This window comes from Oenanthe melanoleuca, chromosome 3 (assembly GCF_029582105.1).
Source record: "Oenanthe melanoleuca isolate GR-GAL-2019-014 chromosome 3, OMel1.0, whole genome shotgun sequence".
Taxonomy (NCBI): domain Eukaryota; kingdom Metazoa; phylum Chordata; class Aves; order Passeriformes; family Muscicapidae; genus Oenanthe; species Oenanthe melanoleuca.
In genome coordinates this window covers 85193154-85214852 of record NC_079336.1, presented here as the reverse complement: position 1 = coordinate 85214852, position 21699 = coordinate 85193154, and the positions used below count along the sequence as shown (strand labels likewise).

Below are 21699 nucleotides of genomic sequence, written 5' to 3'. Positions count from 1 at the left end.
TTACTATGAGACAAAAATAATAACACCCAAAGTCCTACTCGAAGTCTGAATCCCAATCTGATTTGGCAGCATAAATATAACCACAGAAAAATCTTCCAAGAGAGCCAAAGAGACAAAATGGCCCAATCTAAAAAGAAAGCAAAGTTTTTTGAAATTAGACCTTAAATCTCAGTTTCAGAACAGACTAGCACTTAGGAGCCTGTCACAACTTTCAACAAGATGTCAGATATAGTTAATACAACATTTAATATTAGTGCAGTTATACTGGTACTCTTAGCACTATCACCTATTTCAATCTAGAAAGGAAATAGCAGTACAGGGAAGAAATAACATGGGATGCCTTCATATCTATAAATGCTGTTGTACTGGGATGTTTTTCAATAAAAACACATACCAGTAACCTAAATGGTAGTACTAGTGCCAGATCTTCTATATGAGACCAAGAGTCTCAGAAGATTTAGATGTCTGTATCACACCAGTTTCACTAGTGTTTTGGCAGGTAATAGCATTTCCAGGCCCACATATAAGCACCAGATCACATCTGAAAGAAAGAGAGAGAGAAAGTCTTTAGTTACTAGACAATTTTGAAAATATTCTTTTTAGGGTTGCTGAAATGTATAAGAATTGACAAGTTAAAAAAATAAAGCAATCCTCTTCAAAGGAACCAAATAGAACACAGTCATTCAGAAGAAACAGTAATGAAAGGAAAGAGAAATCTCTATTAGTGATGATTATTTTGGCAAGTCTTCTCTGTCCATAACACATACTTGGAAAATGGTAACTACAGCTATAGCAATTCAAGTAATGCTGTCTGAATATTTTTGTCTGAGACAAAACTACAGTTATCTTCATGCATACAGGAAAAAACCAAGTTCTGGAGCAGATTACGTTGATGATATCTAGAGTTCTAATTCCCTGATTTAGGTCCCAGGAGAAGCCTAGAAACTTTCACTGGAAGGAGAATGAGGAATTTCCTTATTTTATCTGATCCATAGGAAAACCTCAAGTTTATTGAGGTAGTCTATCAGTTTCAGGGTGCTTAATGCTGGAAGAAAAAAAAGGCAGCCCAAGCCTGCAGATAACCTGTTTGACTGACCTCACTCTGCAGCTCTAAGTTTATTCAGCACACATTCACATCAGTGCAAGTTCCAGCTCAGGAGAGCAGCCCAGGCACTTAGCCAGGGGTTTGCAGGGCAAGCCTGCTCAGCCTTTGCTTGGAGCAGCTTTAGGAGCCAGGAACCACACCGTTGCTTCCTGTCAGAGCAGAACAAGCCTAGAAGTCACAAAACCTATCTCCTGGTTACACTGCCAGAAATGCGCCTGTGTGCACCCAGTCCAGCACTAATTAGCCTTTCTGGCACCAAAGCCTCAATCATCTATCCCAGGCCAAACTGAACTATGGGACTGACAGTCCTCCTGAGATACACACAAGGTCTGAGGAAACACCATCAGCCTTTCCCTCATCTCACCCAAGATGCTGCCCTGTTCAGATAAGGACTGTGACTATTGCTCATCTCGGGCTGGGGGTGCAGCCTCAGTGAGGACTTTGGAATATTTGATCCTCCAGGAGTAGCAGGAGGATCATGAGATCTGAACAGCATGCAGATAAAAGCTCAGTGAGTCTTTCCTAATCTATGCCCAATATAAACCTCAACTTGCAATTCCTGGACAGTACCAAACATACAATTGCGACTCTTCTGAGAGCAGAGCTCATAGTGAAGAGCCATGAAGACTGCAGGGTCTTTGTGGATGGTAAGAAAATTGTACATGGGGAAGGCAATCTGAAGAACAGTTGCAGCTCTCTCAGCCTACCTCCTGCCAGGAAGCACTTCAGCCCTACCAAAATTCCATATCTGTTGCCAAAGATTAACCATCATTGACAGAAAGACTTCCAGTATTTTCCTGACTTAAATATCTGAAAGGTAGCAGAATCTCAGCTAATTACTCATCATTACTATCACTATGATATCTGCATTATATTTTTAATAGCACAAGAGCATTGTAATAATTATGAAGGCTACAGATAACTTGAAATCTGATATCCCTGAACAGCTGCTTGTAAATATTTCCTCATATCATTCCACATTTATTTATCCTTTGAGATAATTAAGCACTTAAACACTATTGTTTGCTTACATACCAATGCACGTTTCTGACATGAATAAATACAAAGTGAAAAGTAACAAATTGCTTATCAGGAAGGTACATTTGTTCTGCATTTTGAAGAACATCTGTAGAAGTCTGAAGGGCAGAAATCAGATCCCTGAAAGACAGTTTACCATAGCTAATTCTTAGAAAAAAACCCAAGCACTCATATGTATTAAAGAGGGTTAGGAGACTTAATCTTTGAGGCTTACAGCAAAAAATTTCATTTTCAGAGAACTCAGCTAAGGATACTGCATTCTTAACAATTCTGAATAATCAGGTCCAATTGTCTCAAATCAACTACTATGAAAAAAAAAGACCCTAAATTTTAGCCAAGTGCTTTACACGAGTGCCTGATATTTCTCCCTCCTTGCTTTTAATTGTAGATGCAGTCCATTGTTCACATTTCTAGGCATTAGCAGACATTTGATTGTTATTTTTCCCTCATGTTCAAACTTTTAGGTCCTAGGCCAAGCTGTGGCATTAGCTGTGCAAATGTAAACCAAGCAATTCTGTTCACTTGAGTGAGTTTCCATTAGCAAAGGGACAAGCAAGACTTGGCTCTCACACCTGATGTGCCTTACCACTCTATCTCATGTTGGGGTCTCAGAAACAGAAATACCCAAGGGTTCACAACACTGTGCTACATATGTGTCTATTCCAGCTCAGGCTTTTACTGAAGCACCATTTAAGAATTGTTTGGCCAAAAAAAGGGCTAGATGCTGTGGTTCTAAATTTACCATTTGACTATATACTTTCCTTTCAATACCCTGTACTCAGGCACACATTCATGGCGATTTGTGTACACAGGTTTCATGTGCTCAGCCCTGCTTGCTTTCTGTGTGAAACAGAAGAGGTCACTGTATCTGAAACAAACCTGAACTTACAGCTAGACTAATAAGTAACCTGAATGCAAACAAATCAAGCAATCTTGCCCTAAAGTCAGCATGAAGCAGTGGATTTTCCTCACCAAACCCCTGCAAATGAGCTAAGTGGAAGAAGGAAAGCATCTACTTTGGGGAAGACAAAGAGGAGCTTTTAGTCTGATAAATTCAATCTCACACAAGAGCCACTCAGCCTGGCCAGGTGACCCCACTTCTCCCTCCCCAAGGTCTGCACGCTCCAGCAGACTCTGAGTCCATTCTCCCAGCTCTTGGAAGGAGGGGAGAAGTTTGCTATAGGGAGAAAGACTTTATAGCTCACCAGCTGTGTGAACAAACTCAGACATATTTGGCTTCTGTGAACTTGGCTAAATCAATGAAACATCAGAGCTCAAACTTGATGCTTTATTTCCTTTAGTCTGAGGTTCTGCTCGCTATAAACGTGATCTGGAACAGCACGTGTGAGACTGTAAAGCAAAAAAGAAATGAAAACAAAATGTGATTGTACATGAGATCAATTCCATGCTGACGTGATAATACGTTCAAAATTCTCATTTCTGTAGAAAGCTGACCACAGGCACTTCATCAATCAGTATTTCGATTTGTAATGTGTTCCGTATGGCTCTCTGTCATTACTTAATGGGGAACATCCCCTCTGAAAACATCTGACTCTGAGCTCTGCATCGAGAGAGCTGCTCGTGTTTCAACCACGTTTCCCAGAAACTGAACACTCAGCAACATATTCATTTTAGTGACAGCCACCACTAATGAGAAACAGCCATGGGTTCCTTGAATCTTTTACAAGCCAAAGAAATTTATATTAGCAACAACAAAAAAAATTCTCAGATTCATTTACAGGACAACTAAATCACTAGAATCTCTACAATCTCAATTTTAACACCCTAAAGCTCATATTGGGTTGGTGCTTATACATCTCTATTTTTTATTTTAGAATTTCTCTCTCTAGTTTTTGTTTTTTTTTTCCTGTAGGTTTTTGTTTTTGTTGTTGTTTTTGTTTTCTTTAATTTCCAGATAGGCCAGGTGTTCTGACATGTTCTGTATATCAGGAACAGGAAGCTTGGGCATGAATTGGAGGGTTTATCACAAGCTGAGAGGTGGTGGAAAAAAAGTAAGTCCATCAGAAGTAAAAAGCTCATACAACACTCAATGATGGCATTAGATTAGAAAGACCTAAAGAAAGCAATTAGAAAATCTCTGACATTTTGTTGGAGAGCTATATTATTTTCCTGCATCAGTTTTCTTTGCCCAGAACACCAGGGAATTACGAATCTCAAAACTTCTTGGGTTTCATTGTTTTGGTTTAGGTTTGGGATATTTTTGGGAGTTGACTTTTTAGGGGTGGGGAGGCATTTGTTTGATTTTTTTAGTAAAGAGGAACAGCTGTGCAAAATCTTGACTTGCCAGTATATGAAACTTTTAAAAAATTACTGGACCAATAAGCCATGCAAGTTGTGAGGAAACTAAAATTTCAGACTACATGAAAACAACAACTGTTTCAGAAGACTGGAGGGAACAAGTGTTGTACCTTTATTTAGAAGAGTCTCTACTGGTTGTTCAAGGCATTACTTTGAAATAGTCATTAAAAGCAAAATTAAAATCAAACTAATAAAATGGCTGGAGGTTCAGGATTCCACAGAGTCAAATCAGCAGAGTTTCTATAGAGATAACTGTCTTACTAATCTTCTAAGACTAATTTAAATCTACCATCAAGACACTGACAAAGGATAATTTATTTTCATAGTGAGCCTGACAGACACAAAGGAGGATACCAGGCAAGACACAGCTATGGTAAGAATAAGATTAGCAGCTCTCCCAGATCATGGGCCAGATTGTCCCTGACTCCCAGGGACTTCAGCAGGATTTGTTCCAAGAGTAAATGCTTAGAAATGGAAGGAAGGGTTTTACAACTGCTTGGATTTATGTTATGATCTTCTTTAAGGAAGCGTACAAATAATTTCTAAAAAAAAAAATTAAATAGTATTATAATTAATAGCATTTTGACAGCCAATCAAATCAGAGATGAAAAGTCAAATCATATACTAAGTTAAAACTTCTCATTTTGTGAAACATACTTCAAAACAACACATGATGTTTCATCACACTAAGAAAGTTTACATTTGCCTCCTAAATTCACTGCTTTTAAAACAATGGTCCCTCCTGAACCTCAGTTTAGCTCCAATGGCAATATTTCCATCTTCATTATAGAAACCAATAATGTTCTTGATTGTTCATAAATAAAGAAAGAAATGGAATCCCAACCTCACAAGTGACACCAAGACCACCTAACTTTTTTTAGATTACTTATCAGATTCAAATGGAAAAGTCAAGAATTCCATCTGTCAGGGTAGTAACCACTAAAATAAAAAAACTCTTAGAAATGGCATGGTGTGAGCAGCTGAGTCTCTGAAAAAGCACACCTAAGCAAGGACTTTTATAAAGGATCATAATGTTTCGAGCAATTTGAAATATAAGAGAGAAAAAAGTTAGAAAGTAGAAGTTAAAAATCTTGCTAGCATTTGTGACAAAAAATGAGGAAAATAGTAAACCTAGAAATTAAAAGGAAATTCAGAGAAAGACATTAAGCAGAGATCAAAGCATCTTGATGAACATTTTCAGGTTTACTGACCTTCAAGACATGAACGGCATAGTTTTACAGAAGAAAAAATGGTAGACAATGAAAAACAAACAAAAAAAAAATTACAGGTTTGTCAATAGATTTTTGGAAGCAAAGCCATGGTAAAGGGAATACAATGTCGTAATGTCTAAGCAAAGCATACACTACACATACAGGACCCTAAGCCTGAGCACCCAGACCAGGCATCAACACAACCTCAGAAAAAAGAGAGCAAACTCTCAGGGCACATCTTAATTATCAGGCTAATCCAGATAACCAGCTTGCAGGTGCAAAAAATAAAATTGAAACTATGTTTTCTCTATGTTTTTTCAAAAAAAGCAGCTGATTGGAAGCAACACCTGAAGTTGACTTTTGGTGTGTGCTTCACTACCTTGCTGATCACTCAGATTATTCTCTTGATTCTCTTGACCTTTCAATTGCCTTCATTCAGAAAGTCCATGTGTGTTGAACTCGATCTCTTTTGTTCATTTCATCTCTTGGCTGTCACAGAATGACTTTTCCATGTAAATTACTTTTCCTGGTAAAGAGCTTGCAGGTCTTGTGCATCCCTTGCTTCTGTGGGGTGTTTCAGTGTGTTTCCCAAAGATGTCATCAGAGGTGAACTTAAACAACTGCATGTGCTCAGGAGTATTTTCTTCTAAGCACTCAGGAGTTTGCCTCTGAAAACAGATTATGCCAGATTTGATGCTGGCTAAATTTTGAACTGAAACTTCCAGAGGTGTTCCATTTTTTTTTCCATAGGTTAAAGTTGTCAGCTGCTGGGAACCCAGAAACTGCAGCAGTGGCAGTAAAAGGTCTGCAGCTACCAATGTCCTGCTTGATCTGGTGCAAACAGAAGAATTATTCCAATCCTCCTGCCATGATAGGGAGTAAGGTGGAAGTGCTGGGCCATGCACATGCGTAGCACTTGTCTGTCAAAGAGAAATTATTCAATGTTTAGTATACAAAAAGGTAAAAGTGAGATGAACCACAAATTATTTTAGTCGCAATAGAAAATGTTCCCATTTCTTTTGAGAAAATTAGAAAGGCTATATATATTTTTGTAAGTATGTCTAAATAACTGCAGCAGTAAACATAATCCCTTGGTACCAGAAAACATGCTAAACATGTTATTTTGTTTTTCTTTGGATTATTGCCTTCATATTAAATGTCAAAATACTGCCATCCTCATAGGAAGTGAACAAATTGAGAGAGCCAAACTCTGGATAGTTGCTTGTGGGCACAATCTCAGAAATCCGAACTTTAGATACTTTACCTACCCAAAACTCTCTTCCTGATTTTAGGTAAAAGGTACACTTCAGGATTTTATTTCCTGCAGGCAAAGGTGAAACCCTAATGCTGGAGTAGGTAGGCACACTGATCCAACCAATATGAATGGGAACAACATCCGACTTGGACTTGGAAAAACAGATTTCAGTTGTTTTTTCTTTGAAGGAGTTCAGAGCTTCTTACCACAGGTAGAGAAAAAAAGCTTGCAAGGACCCATTTTCAATTTAATGCTGAAGTGAATGGAAACTCACCTTGCTCCTTCTGGACAAAATCAAGTCCCAGAAAAACACCTGGGACCTTACTGACAAACAAGGGATAAATGAGAAGAAAGAAGTCTTTACAATGCCTCAGGAGGTAGCTCCCCTTTCTGTTTCAGTAGTTACACCTCTCACTCAAGCCTGAGGAGGGGAGGAGACATGGTGTGTCACATTTCATTCACCAGGTACCTGCAGGGCACCAGCCTTGGGCTCCTTCTGCCACCAAAGGCTTCCCATTGCTGATAATTAATTATTTATAACTAATGAGTGCTGTCCCTATGTTCCCATTACTTATTAGGATTATTGTTGAGACTATGCTGTTGTCACAACAGGCCAAATCCCAGCTCCCAAGTTGGTTTTTATTCCCACAGAATTATTCTTAATAGGTAAAACCTGACTTTGGCATGATTGTTTGGTCAGCATTACTGTTCCATTTCCAGAGCTATGTAGCTACATCATTCCATCCACCATCAGTAATAAACTTACCTGGTTACTTAAGCAAGGACAGACGGGTTTCCTTCAATCTGAGGGTAGAGAAAGTAATTTCTAATCATATTATTGTTATGGTTTGGGTTTTCTCATTCAAGAGTGAGGGAGGGGTGACACATTGTGTTTGCAGTTCAGCAGCTGCCTCCTACTGCCCCTGAATCATCGAGTTGGCTGCAGCATTTCTGCCTTGGTCTTTATCATCTGATTAACCAGCTCTTGGTTTTATAGCCTTATAAAAAATTCTTGCACAATTGGGCCAGCCAGCTTTTGTTAAGAAGGGATGCAGTGAAATCTGAGAATTGGATTGCGAGGGGAATTTCTAGTGTCAAAAGGAATTTAATCACAATTATTCTTTTCACTCCTTTTGGTGCTGATTTAAGTACTTACTTTGATATGAGTAGTAGTTCCTTAGTATAGGAAAGAAGAATGGTAATTTTTAAAGGGATGTTCCTGCAGCCATAGCTGAATATTTTAGATAACTGCCATTGATGACATGTCAGCCTCTTTGGTATTCTGCACTTTCACTTAGTGTAGAATGTCCTCTTAGTTCTTAAAGATCAGTATATGTCTGTTCTGCTTAAGATTAATAAAAAGGTGGCATAAAAAGTAGATGTATAAACAATGAAAATTTGAAAACTTTGGAATAAATTTTTGAATTGGGAATTGAAAACTTTCAAAAAATTGATAGAAAATTTTGGGTATGGCCTCCTGTGACAGTCTTATTTTCCATGGTATCTCCAACAAGGAATCCCTGATGACACAGATGAATCAGAACATCAGAAGTGCAGGTTCAGGTCCCACATGTGAGATTACAGAATGTCATTTTGATCCTCTTTTCATTAAGTGTATTGACAACTACCTCCCAAACACTTCTGGATCCTATCACAAGCTAAACTTTGTGAATGTGGCTTTGAGTGCATAAAGTGATTTAGGGTCTTAGTAAAGACATCCTGATTCTCAATACATGAGATGTTCACTGTCAGGATCTGAGACTTATGCCCCATTATTAAGCCTGACCTTTAGCATGCCCTGATGTTCAGCATCCTCAAGTAACTTTGAGAGGGAATTTATGCCATGCTGCTTGCCATGTGTGACTAACATAGCAATGGGTTGATTTTCAGTTCTTCTTATGTGCCCTCTCCTTAAAAAGTGCTCTACAACAACAGCTATTAGTGACAAAAATAATAATCACCACCCAAATTTATGTTATTAGTTACAAGGAATTACAGGACATAATTTAACATTGGCTCTGCCCATAAAAATTGCAATTGCCACCCAAAATGCAAATAAATTTTATGTCTAAGGAAGACTGCTAAATAACAATAAAAATGTCATATTTATTAGGATTAGCCCACTTAAAGGGAATACTGAAGCTTTGTAAGTCTTATATTGCTTATGCAATATGCAAACACTAATTTTATATCAAATATGTGACTTGACATTAACAACCTTTTCAGTGTGTCAAAGCAGGTGTCACTATTAAAGAGCAATTATTGAATATATTCCTCAAAAATGAGGAATATGAGAAACAGAAAACCTTAACTTGGTAAAATACAGATAAATGTCTTCTTGGCTACCACTGTTTTACCAATTTGACACTAATTCCAAAATACACAAAGACTTATGCCATGGTATATAAATATAATCAATCAGAATTATACAGGTATAGTAATAGCTATTTCTTATTTACTATTGTCTTTCCATAGGCAGTAAAAGCAGAAAAGTGTACAGATCTCTATTCCTGCTTATAGAGTTCAGCATAAGACAACCAAATTGTGATGAAAAGCACTCTCATGCTTGATCAACATGGCATATTTCAATATATAGGCAGCATGGTACTTCTGACATCTTTTAATCATACTGTTCTCTGTTTTCAAAATATTTAGATATTTTTAAAATGTGGTGTCAGGTACTTTAGTTGGACTGATGTCACCTAATAAGCTTTATTGGAATCCAAAATATCACTTTATCTTTGATCATTCCCTGAGTACAACACACTTATGAATCTTTTGTTACAATATATAAGGGAAATAATTCCCCAACATGGCACATATTTATTCAGGACTCACAATCCCTTCCATTAATAACTGTGAGTATATTTCTCTGAATTTGTGTTGGGGAAGCTAAAGCCCCCAAATCAGCATTTTGCACAGCAGCCCCGTGGATGGTGCTGAGCCAAAGGCACAGCTGTTTGAGCAGCTCTTTGTGTGGGTTACCAGGGAATGACCACAGAAAGCCTGTTTGTGTGCTTCTCTGGGGGAAGGGCTCCTGCACATGCACTGAAATGCATTTTCTACTCGTGTTCTACAGCCTCCTTCCAAGTTTTGAATCTCCTGGCACATTTTTTATACTTCCTGATGACCTCATCATCATCATATAAAACATGACTTGAAGAAAGAGAAAACAGGTGGGGGCTCAATTTTAGTGCTTCCCATTCTGCCCTCACTGCTCCTTCCCACCAGGCTGCCTTCCTTTTCCTCCTCCCTCCCCACTCCAGTTACCCAACAAAAACCAACAAGTGAAAAACTAACCAAGGAAATGTTTCATAAGAAAAAATTCCATGGCACCCTCTCCCTGACACATACACACACACAAAAGGCAGCTTTAGTAATAACCACAACCATCCAGTAAATCCAAAAAAGCCAACATAATGAACATACAAAAGTGTGAACTGCTAAACTGTGATATTCAGTTAGTTCTTGGCAGAACTGTTTTAAAATAAGTAGGGTTGACATTTGATTAGAAATAGACACTTTTTCTTTCTTTTTCTTTCTCTTTTTTCTTTCCCTTTATCTTTTTCCCCCTTTCCCTCCACTCTTTCATTCTTTTTTTTTTTTTTTTTTTTTTTACTGGAAATGAATTATATTTGAAACTCACTGGAGCATAGATAAATGCAAGCTAACATAATTTTAACTTGATTACATTCTGCAGTGATATATAGAGGCACATAGCTCCAGTAAGTGATTCCATGGAGAGAGAGGGGGAGGGAGAGAGGGAGGGAGGGGAAAGCCCTCTGCGAATATGATAAGGAAAGCTGGGATGAATTGTGGTCTCTGTTCTCTGTTATCCAAGGGTGGCTAGCTGCTGCTGCACTAAAGGCCTTTATTCCCTGCCTGTGGGAAAGTGGTGGGCGAAGGCTGCATTCTCAGTTACACTGCACATGCAGATTTTAATTAGCTGGATTAAAAACAAGACCGTATCATGTCCTTTAGCAGTATTCTATCTAGAAACAAAAGATTTTCTTTCCTGGCTTCTGCAAGCAGCACAGTACAGCATTAATAAAAAAAAAGGTCATGGCAGTTCAAGATGAAAGGTCACACATGATAGAAACTCTATGTGAGGGGGACATCATGTTTATCTCTGTGATAAAGGAGCTCTGTCCAGGCAGGTCAGCATGCCATACCTCAGCAATAGGAAAATATAAACATATGGAGTGGATAGATGGTGGAATGGGGGATTTGGAAAAGTGAATTCAGTTGTGGAAGTAGAGAAGGGGAGGGGGGGAGGAGAGTGAATTGTTTGAGAGAGAATATAATCTGAAAGGACCCAGCTTTAAAGCAGCTAAAGAGGGTCAAAAAGAGGCTGAGATGAAGCCAGGGGTGATGGCAGCAGAGCACAGCTCAGAGCCAGTGCAGGGTGAATGAGCACTGAGCCAGCAGGCAGGGACTACCAGCCCAGGCCACTGGGCTATGTCCTTGCACACCAGGGCCCACTCATGCATGGCCAGAGCCTGCACCTTTCTTCCACAAAGAGACCATGGACTCATCCCAGAGTCAAGCTTCAAAGCCTCCCCAGGCTGGGTGCTTGGGCTGAGACTGGGGTTTTTGTGTTTTATTTGGACCACCACAACTATTGTGTTGGGGGTTTGTATCTCAGGTTTTTGTTGTTTGGTTTTTTCTTTAGTGGAGAGCCAGGTTTTCACCCAGTGAAGGCCAAAGGAATCTGCATGTACTTCCAAAGGAGAGTCAGCAGCTCTCTAACCCACAGCCTCCAAGGCTTTGCCCTGGAATGCACTGAGCTCTTTCAACACCACCGTTATCAGTAGGGGGGACATGCAAGACCTCTTCAGTTTCTCACAAGATCAGACTGCAAAAATAAACACATTATGGCCTTACAAACCTTAACTGATGCACTGGTCTCTGTAGGTCTGAGTAGAGCCACTGCCATATGCAAGCAACCATGGGAGAGTGCTTGGAGATTGAGGGGCAAGACAGAAAAGGGAAGGAAAAGGGAGGCAAAATTAGATAAGGTTAAATGTTCCTCCTCTGCTTTACCAAATTTCCTGCTTTTCAAAATCCAGCTCAGAGGAAAAATACCAATTTCTGAATATACCATTCTGGGCAACAACTCGATTCTTTGCTTCAGAACATTTTCATTAAATAAGATTTGCACAGCCTGGGCCAGGTATGACTATGTATGTGCAGGGCTCTATAACCTCCTTTATGAGACTGATCCATGAGCAGATCAATTATGAAACAGACTTTGTACCCAAAAAGGAGCACTGGGTAAAAGCACACAATCAAGTTCTGATAGTTCAGCACGGTGCTGTACACCAGATGACCATGTCAATTAACACTATTAATTAACATTATTAACACTCATCCTGTAACAAACCTGAGGCAAAATATGCATTGCTTTAAATGTTGTTGAAATAGAATCTGTCAGCTTCAGAAATTCAAACATACACCTGAGGTCTATGAAAAGTAAGGGCTGGTGCTGGAAGTTAAATAAGGGCTAGTTTCTGGATAAAACAATACAATTTTTTCATTCTGAGCAGCAATTCAGGATAGTAGTTACCTACCAAACTGATAAAGCAATGATTAAATTGTCCCAGTTCTGCTGCTGCTGCTGAGATCATTGGAAAATCATGGTGTAATTCAATACACGTAGATAATTTTCTGTAATCTCACTAATACAGCATGGCCTAATATAATAATTTTGTATGATGAGCTTTTTAAAACTACTCGGCCTTCACTGCCATTTATCTTCAGAACAGAGAAAAAGATTCAGGCATTAATTGCCTGATTCTGATTTATATTGCTGCAGGCAGAAGTATCTCACAGTAGTGTGAAGTTCAGTGTTCCATGGGATAATTGGGGTGCCATGCACAGAGTTAGCTCTAGAAACACAGAGCACGAGCTCTCCAAGCTACCTCACACTGTATGAAGGATGTATCAGGCTTATCCAAAGCCTGACTTTGAAAAGATCCTGATATAACAACATACTCATATCCTTTTTGCAGAGTTTAAAATAAATTGCCTTCCCAGACATGTGAAATAAGTTGCCACAGAAATCAAGGGGAGTTTTATGTTCACACCAGTTTAGCATGCTTATGTGACCTCAAGCACCTGGTGTGCTTGTATCTCTACACCTCATTGCTTTTTAACCCTATATCCAAACAGGGTGCTTGCCACACAGGCTCTTAGCAACTTGCTCAAAGCCATAGGAGATCCTTCATCAGGGAGGAGAGCTGAAGCTGGCTTCAGAAGCTCAGCTTGTGTGAAAAATCTCTTGGTAATTCAAAACTAACAAGTTTTGTGCAGGCAACAACCCAACTTTATTACTTCAAAAATTTTCAGTGCCCATTTAGTAAACAATAAAATGAAAAAAAGAATCCAAATGTGAAGGAGGTGAACAACCCAATGATTATACTTCTCAGCAGATTCTGGCCACTGAGGCCAGAAGGGGTTTCCTGTTGACTCCTGGCAGAATTACTGAGGTTTGCCTCTGACACTAAATAAACTACACAAGACCAGCAAGGCATGGACCTGAAACCATCCATACTACTAAACTGGTCCCTGGCATGCTTTTGGTGCAAGCCTGCTAATGCTCTTCCAGACAATGCCAAAGCACAGCTTGGGTATTGCCCAGGTCAGGCACCACCTCCAATAGATATTTTGGATGTGGCCACCATGATTTGAAGGGCAAGAGAATTTAGCTGCATGGATTCAAACTCTTTAATGCCAGCTGGCCTCCAGGAAAATTCTCTGACTAATTTTGTTTAATAGTTTAGATGTAGTCAATGTGTCCAGGTCTTCCTTTCCTTCCAGTCCTGCAGAAGCCAGCAGTCAGTGCTTCCAAGCATTGGCAGTGAGACATGGCATTCTGCAGGGTGGCAGAAGTGACATGAGTTGTCCATGCAGCTCTCTGAAATGCAACAGCGTTCATTATATTTTAAAGGAAAGCACTGTAACTGAGGGAGAGGATCGAAACCAATCCACTAGAAGTGAAAAAGAAACCAAAGCAGAAAATGACATAAACAATTGAAAAATGAATAGGCCAATTCGTTTCAATTAATTCAGGGCTAGGTCTCCACAACTGTAAAGCTGTCTGCACAATAAATAAATAGACAGTAATTTTTTATAAACTCAAACTGTGAGATTATGTAAATTCCAGGTACTCCGTAACACCAATAAAAATAGAAAGCATTACTTTAAATATAAAACAACCTGGTAGATTCTAGATGGAAGAAACATTTTTAAACAAAGACCTTCTAGTTTAAAGCAATAATCATCAACATGAGGCTTATATATAGTATGTGGCAGCTGTAACAACATTCATATCTCAGTGTGCCTGGTCTTAGGCAGAGCAAGGGAAGTGCTGAAAACAGTAGCATTCCTCATGGATCTGCTCCAGATCCCACAGAAGTCGGAGAGAATCTACACTCCATGCTTGCTTTCACACTTGGGCAGCACAGCTAATGTTGAGCAAACAGACCACAGCTATGTGGCTTTCCCAGCAAGCCAGGCACATAAGAAAAAATATCTGCTCCCTCCCTAAAGTCAGGATTTTGGAGAGAGGGAGGAAAAGAAACAAGTGGGGTACAGGTACCTGGTTCTTCCAGCAGAGTCTGACTTGCACTGACCCTCACAACTCTAAAAGCTTAGAAGCCTCCCAAGACCCACTGGGTGAATAACCATGGTGGAGATTGTTTTGGGGGGAGAGAATGGAGTATGGCTTTATTTATAATTATCATTAACATGATGTTACAAAACATTGTTCCTGCTAGAAATGATCATAACAAAATATCAAATCATCCAAACGAACATGGGTCTTGGGCTCAGCTGGCTTACATATTCTGGAAAGGTCATTAGTTTAAAGTTTCTGCTGCTGGGAACTGAGAAACAATGCCATCTCTCAGGAAACAAATCCTTCTTTTCAATGCTGCCCTGCCCTCCTGATGCTCCTACCACACTTCAGATTGTCTTAAGGGGGAAGAGAAGAGAGCTGATCTCTTCTCCAAAGAACATGGCCAATGCACTGGGAAGAAGACAAGGGTTGGCTCACAAGGAAGATCATTCTGCAGCTTCCCAGTGACAGACTAAGGGCTGTGAAAAGTGAACTCTGGCAATTTAAGCAGTACACCAGAGAGACATCAAAAGCACATGTGCTCCCCCATATCCTCAGCCTACATAAGCTAAAGATCCTAAAGGAGAACTCCAGCAGGAAATGTTGTATCTACCTAGCAGAGAAGCAGACTGAAAGTTTATTGTTTTCAGCTTGCTCAGCTTTCCCACAGTATTTTGTGTCAACATGAGTCAAGCTAAGAGCACAGATTCTCACTGCTTGATCAGATGTATGTACTCAGATGTTTTTTCCTGCCTACTCCACACTAGGAAGCCAATATGAGGCAAGAAGCAGTACAGGAGACCTCCTATGGTGATGCACATTAAATTGAAGAAATGGCAGTCCACTACAGTTACACTTAGGAAAGGTGACAGCAGGTAAACTAATTTCCAAGTCATGTCTAAAAGTACTAATTGTATCTTTTTAGTTGCTTCTGTTTTTAAATTTAACAGCATTTTTTAGATTTAATTTCAGTTTGATGTTATCTATTCCAACCAAAACTACCTAAAATATGGACTTTGTAAACCTCTGACCTGTATTTCTGATTTGAAAACCCAGGATTACCTCAGTAAGTGAAAAATCACTGGAGAAAAAAATAAGAAAACAACAAACCTCACAACCAATATTAAATGATAAAATAATGGCACAAACGAGAAACCATAATAACTTTTGCAAAATGTGTTCTTTATGGATCCATATTTAATAAAGATTTTCCTTAGGGCCACGGAACTGACACTACAGTGGCGAGCACAATGCCAAGACACTGTTTCAGGGCAGGTTGAAAGCTGTGCTACACAATAGCAGTGCTGGTGTCAGTCTTTGGGAGCAGTGCTGTAAATCAGGACTCACTCCACCAAAGTCAATGGAGCTAAATGACCGTAAAACTGGTGAGAGAGAGAAATCAGGTTGTTACCCTCCAAGGAGAGCTTGCACTTGTCTCACAACCTGTGTTTGGCCAGGCTGTGTTTTATTCATCCAGAGCGTAAAATGAGAGCCCCAAACCAGGAAATAAATATTTGATTGTAGCTGAGCTATGCTTGATATAATTTCATGATACTAACCTCCTAGCATTGACTTCTCAGCCCATATCCAATAATACTGCCTGAATTTGAATGGAGGTGTCTGAGTCTAACCTCAATCAGCAACTTGCACCATCTTCTGACCACAGTCTAATGATATGAAAACCCAAAAGCAACTACAAGCTTCCTTTTTGACCTGGAAGAGAAACCTGACAAGGTTTCTCCAGAAACAAGAGAAATTACTTACCTCTCAAATCCTGATAGTAGGTTCTTTTTCTTGGAAAAACACTTTGTATTTTATGTTACACTACTATAGAAAACAAGAAACTGAGGCCAGGAGCCAGAACCTCAGAATATCTACCATTCCCTCTACCTTTTGAATAGGGGCTTTACTTTCTATTGTATTACTCAGAAGATAATTTTTGCCTGAATTTTCAATAGTTTGAGGTGCATAATATTGACTGTTGGCTGCTGGAAGGGATTTCTCCTTTAGGATCACTGAGGCACCTTCATTGCACTGTAAATTCAAAACGCGGGTATGAAATTTAGGTTGTCCAAACTGCCCTGCAGAGGGCATAAAATCCTCTGGATTCAGGTTATGTGGCCCTATGAATCTGTGGGCCACAAGCATAATTCCTCCTTAAAATGGACCTTTAAACTCCATGAGAATGTTATTCCAATGCTAGCAGTCAGACAGCACACAGCATCTCAAGAGTCCTTTTGAGGGGAGGAATAACAATGCTGAGGATGTTCAGAGTGAATACTGAGCTCACCTCTGACCTCTCACCTCCAAAAAGGCACAGCAGAAGGAGGAGAGCTAAAGCAGGGTGCAACAAGGATTATCTGACATGCTTCTCTGCATGGAGAGTTTAGGTGGCAGAGAATTCCTTGGCTTGGAAAAGAAGATGACTGATGAGTAGTTGACATTATTAAAAATCAAGAAACTATACAGGAAAAATATATTCAGAATTTCTTACAGCATAAAAGTTAGGAACACTTACTAGGAGGACTAGGACTTGCTAGACTAGGAAAGTTAAGAGTCACACTGTTTTGTTTTATACAGACACCCAGTGTTGTAAAGGCCAAAACTGCAAAAAAACCAACAAAAACAAAGTACAGTGAGATATACTCCAAAAACAAAGACCCATAAAGGGATACTGACCATGGAGTTACGGATTCCTTCACTCTTCCTTTCTTCACATGCATTTTGATGATGGGATCATCTCACTCTGCAGAGATTCCAAAGTTCATATAATCTGATTAATTTTTTTAAAATTACTTAGCATTCCCCACAGTCCAAGTTATATATTAAGACAGCAGTTGTACGTACATATTCAATGGGAAAATTATTAACTATGTATTAAGAAACTGGCACATCCAGATCTGGATTTCATGTTCTTAAATGTTCAGAGGTATCTGGACCATATTTAATGATTTGTGTTGTTAGCTATAGGCTGTGTAGCAATTTAATAGGTATCAGGAAGTACATGCAAAAATTGTTTAGCATGGAGCTCCTGATTTCTGATTTAAATTACTTAAAATTACTTTGTAATTTTAAGGCATTTATTCATGCACTTTGGTTTTGGCTCTTGTATGTGTAGTGGAAAATCATGATAAAAGAGCCATCAAAAATTTGAAGAAAAAATCAAGGAAAATAGGCTGGGGGGGGTGGGTAATAATGTTTTTTTTTTCTTCAATCAAAGATCCTAAAGAGCAAAGGTAAGCCCAGAGTTTTTGCAACTCCATCCCATAAGCCTTGATCACTGTACAGAGGGGAGGGAGAAAGATGTTGGAGAGGAAAGGGAATAAGCCCTGGCCTGGGTCAAGCAGGTGCATTTCAGGGGTTTCACTGAACTTGCACTGTGGCTGCCAGGCTACCCTTGCACCAAATGCCCTTTGCACTCTGTTTCAGTTTCTGTTTTATCCAGGTGTTAAGAAGCTTTCTGTTTTATCATAGGATAAATCTGGGTTTGGCAGATACAAAAAAAAAAAAAAAAAAAAAAAAAAAAAAAAAAGTTCATTTCATTTTCTCTGGGAAATGTAAGCAGCATCCACCCAGCCAGCACCTCCAGTGCAACAGCAGAGAAAGCTCTGGTTGAAATCTGGATTTTGCCTCCTGAGTGGCACATACAGATGAAAAATGCAAAATAATTACTTTGAAAAGGCTCATCCATTTATCTTGCTGGCACAAAGACCTCCTTTACTTTATGGGATCTTAAGCATCTCGATTCCCCTTTTTGATTATGTAAAAAAAAAAAAAAAAAAAAAATGCTGCTATGTAAAAAAAAAAAAGCAGCAAACTCTAAAAGCATTCAGAGAGGGAGCAGTAGCTTTAGCCTTCTGTTTGTGCAATTCCAATAGGTGTATTTAAATGTAAATGCTACCCTTTCACCCTTGAGCCACCTATTCTTGCAGCCAGCAGAAAGAGAGCATTCATGGTATAATGTCTTTATGAGGACAGATCTTATACTTAATTTCTCATGTGAATCCAACTCTTTTATAACACATTTTTGCGAGATTAAAAGAACAATATTAGTCTAGTGGCTCAGCAGCCAGATCACTGCTCTGTCACATGGGAGACATGGGTTCAAAGGGATGGCAGGCAACTGTGCTGGGAAGTGCTTGATGGAAACTGCAGCCACGGAAAGATTCAGTCCTCCACTCTCACAGAATTGTTTAACTCCACATTATCTCCTCCCTCGGGCCAGACAGAGCCTCTCTCCCTCCAGCTCCTTACTGGAAACCATCCAGCTGCTGCTCCCTTACACAGAGCTCTTGGAAGGGTTTGAGACCCCAGCTCTTTAAACCATTTTCATTAGCCTGCATTTGCACAGCAGGCAGGATTTTTGAGAAGGAGAAGAAGCTTTGTGAGGAGGCATTTCCAGGCTGAGTTCCCTTGCTGCCCAGTTTCCCTCAGTGCTCAGAGCTGTCACTCTGAGTGTCCGTGCCACCATGTGTGGATACAGAGACAGCACAGCTCCAGCCCTGGTATGTCAGGGAGCCCCCAGTGCTCTGTATTAGGAGATTTATTTTCGAGTGGGGAAAAGCCTCAGTCCATTTTGGCTAAGCAAGTTGAAAAATGAATTATTTAAGCGCAGGCCAAGAAAACCGTATCTTACTTTATCCCTACTGGGTCAAAATAAGGCATAATTTTTTTCCAAATAATCTTTTTGCCTCAGTCTGGAACATGGTTACATGTGACAGACATCAGACCTTGGCTTCATGACACTTCCATGCAAGAATAAATACATTTTGGAGCATGGCCCTAAGGCAGCTGCAAGACAGCTGTACTGTGCACCGGTGTATGTCCAGCCCTCCTGATTAGTAGAATTATTATTCTTTATGTGATGCTTCTCAGAGGACACAGTGATAAGGGGTCTTTGTGCAGAGTGACATTCAAATGCTTAACAATATGATATTTTTCTCCTTGGACCTTACAGCCCAAGCACAAGCCATGTTATTTTCTCCTTCTTTAGCAGCTCTGTGACGCAAGACAGAGAGGTCTGTGTATGCCACAAGCACCAGCACCAAAGTCAGGCACCCCACTCTCTGCCCTCACTTCCCCTTCCCTTGATACAGAGCATATGTTTCATTGTGGCACCAAGCACAGGAAAACTGAGGGGAAATAGCCTATTATTTTAGGAGGTGCAGGACCAAGCACCTGGAACAGTGAAATACTTGGAAAGCACTTCTGTAAATGTTTTAGGCTGTAATATATTAAACAATTAAGAGGTGTTGGTATTTCTCTGCTCAAGGGCATTTAGACAGGGAAGTTCTCTTTAAAGGCACCAGAGCAGAATGTGTATGGTCATGCTCTTTAAAACAAAAACTACCTGTTCTTTTTCCCCCCTTTCAGCAAAATGTCCAAACTTCAGCTGACTTGCTCTTTCAGCAGAGGAAATTAAGCCAGATTATTTTATGCTGCTTTAGATTGTCAAATCCTCAAAAAAAAGCCAAAAGAAAGGGAGGGGGGAAGCAGGGGCAGAGGAAAAAAAGTCCAAAGAATAGAATTAGTTACCTTGAAAGCTCCATTCAGGTAATTTAGAAAATTGTTTTGCTAAGAACCTTAATGCACTGATTGTGTACCCAGGACTGTCAGCACTACAGGTTACCACAGGTTAGTCAGTAAATTGCTGATACCAGCTGCAACCAACCCTTAAGAAATCCTGTATCTCTTATGTGTTTGCTTCTGTTTTCCTGACAACAATACATGAGTCGCTATGCAACACCAAATTAGCATGAAAGAATAAGAACTTCATACTGATATTTCTCAGCCAAGAACACAGTCAAAATTAAGGGCAGTTAATGAATGCTTAGCTAATTCTTAGAAAGCTCTTCTTCATGCCCTTTATAGCACAGTGAAATGCAAGTTCTTTTAGACAGGTACAGAGAGAGACATGCTTACACACACAGACGTGCCCCATGCATGGGTAGCCTACATACACATTTACACATTTAGATAAATTCCAAATAGACAAGCTCTAGGAAGCTTCGTAAGAGAAACAAGAAAAAAAAATTACCTACTGGTCTCTATAACACCAACAAGTCTCTGGAAAAACTTCAGAATTGCCTGTTCAAATATTTTCTAAGATTATGTTAGCAATCATAGTCACCAAAAAATTTTTCTGACCAAAAAAAAAGATTACTTGATAGAACATAAAAATTGTTAACAGTGGAAAATGCCTGCTTCAAGTTTCTTGTAAGAAAACAAATACAGGAATTGGCAACTTCTGTGCAGTTTTAGCTCCGAAGAAATTGTATCAGGCGTTTGCTTTAATCACTTATCTCAGGGCAGCCCATCAGATTAACAAGAAGAAAAAAAAGAATATTAAAACTTAGTGAGTTACTGGAATCTTCTGGAACTGAAAGCTATACAGATGGTCTGCAACATATTTGTATATTTGCTCAATTGTTGATGGGTTCCCAACTATTATAGTGGCATGGTAAGGAGGCAGATACTGGGCAGTGAGCACTGAGCAACTGTTGTCACTGAGCCTTCCCCTCTTGGCTGCATCCCCACTTGCCCAACGAGCAGTTTTGGTCTCCCAGAGCAGAGACAAAGGTTGCTTTGGAGAAGCTGGGAAGCCTAAGAACACCATGTAGATTTAGGACTGGATAGGAGGCATTGTGCCGAGGCCATGCCCATTACTCATCCGCTGGCAACGGGCTCTCTTCCTTTTGTCTGGAAAGACGGTAAACTTTCAATGCCATCTGAAAACAGAAGGCCTTTCACAGAGTGCAAGAACTCTGCCATCTCAATCATGTGAAAATATTGTAAACACTTTCCCAGCCCCCATTCAGCTGTCCAAAAAGCAGAGTTAGAAAACACCAAACAAAACAGGAAGGAAAGAAAAGGGTGTGCATTGCGCATTTCGGTTTAATTTATATTTTTGACTCTGAATAGGAATTTTTCTTGGAATTTTCTTTTTTTTTTTTTTTTTTCCTTGATGCTAGTGAACAGGGTTAAGTAGCTATTATGGAGAAAGGGCAGTTAAAAGCCTATTCTATGTTTTACTTAGAGGAGAAAAAAAAGGGTCCAGTGCCTAGCAGTTTCTCTCCAGCAGAGCAGCTCTCATATTTCCTTACAGTCCCTGCAAGAATAGATTCCAAATGTGCTGGGGACTTGAATTTCTCTT

The 21699-nt window shown here is 39.6% G+C and overlaps 2 long non-coding RNA genes across 2 annotated transcripts; both read right to left on the bottom strand.

Annotated features, from left to right (window-relative positions):
- Positions 1-6342: 6342 nt before the first annotated feature.
- LOC130250533 (uncharacterized) lies at positions 6343-7732 on the bottom strand. The gene is made up of 2 exons (XR_008839998.1): positions 7695-7732; positions 6343-6593 (listed from the first exon to the last, which is right to left on the bottom strand). It is a non-coding gene; the product is annotated as an uncharacterized LOC130250533 (long non-coding RNA).
- A 3757-nt stretch (positions 7733-11489) lies between these two features.
- LOC130250532 (uncharacterized) lies at positions 11490-20840 on the bottom strand. The gene is made up of 3 exons (XR_008839997.1): positions 20588-20840; positions 17226-17292; positions 11490-13844 (listed from the first exon to the last, which is right to left on the bottom strand). It is a non-coding gene; the product is annotated as an uncharacterized LOC130250532 (long non-coding RNA).
- Between the last annotated feature and the right edge of the window lie 859 nt (positions 20841-21699).